Source organism: Triticum aestivum, chromosome 4B (assembly GCF_018294505.1).
Source record: "Triticum aestivum cultivar Chinese Spring chromosome 4B, IWGSC CS RefSeq v2.1, whole genome shotgun sequence".
Lineage (NCBI taxonomy): Eukaryota > Viridiplantae > Streptophyta > Magnoliopsida > Poales > Poaceae > Triticum > Triticum aestivum.
In genome coordinates this window covers 184,568,680-184,568,937 of record NC_057804.1, presented here as the reverse complement: position 1 = coordinate 184,568,937, position 258 = coordinate 184,568,680, and positions in this window count along the sequence as shown.

The window sequence follows — 258 nt, the reverse complement described above, 5'->3', positions numbered from 1 at the left end:
TCCACTCCCCCTCTGATCTTCGTCGTTTCTTCACCGTTTTTGCGGATCAAGATGGCCCCGGAACGAGAAAAGTAAGGTCCTCCGATCCCTCCAATTAGTTTTAGTCAAATAGCTTCCGATTCGTCGCATTATTTGATTCAAACCACTCCCCCTTTTTGAACTATATTTAATTTTTTTTATACCCTAGGATTGATTTAGGTTGATTCTAGATGTTCTATAGTGTTGGATATGAACTCTAGTCACTAGTTGCAATGGTAG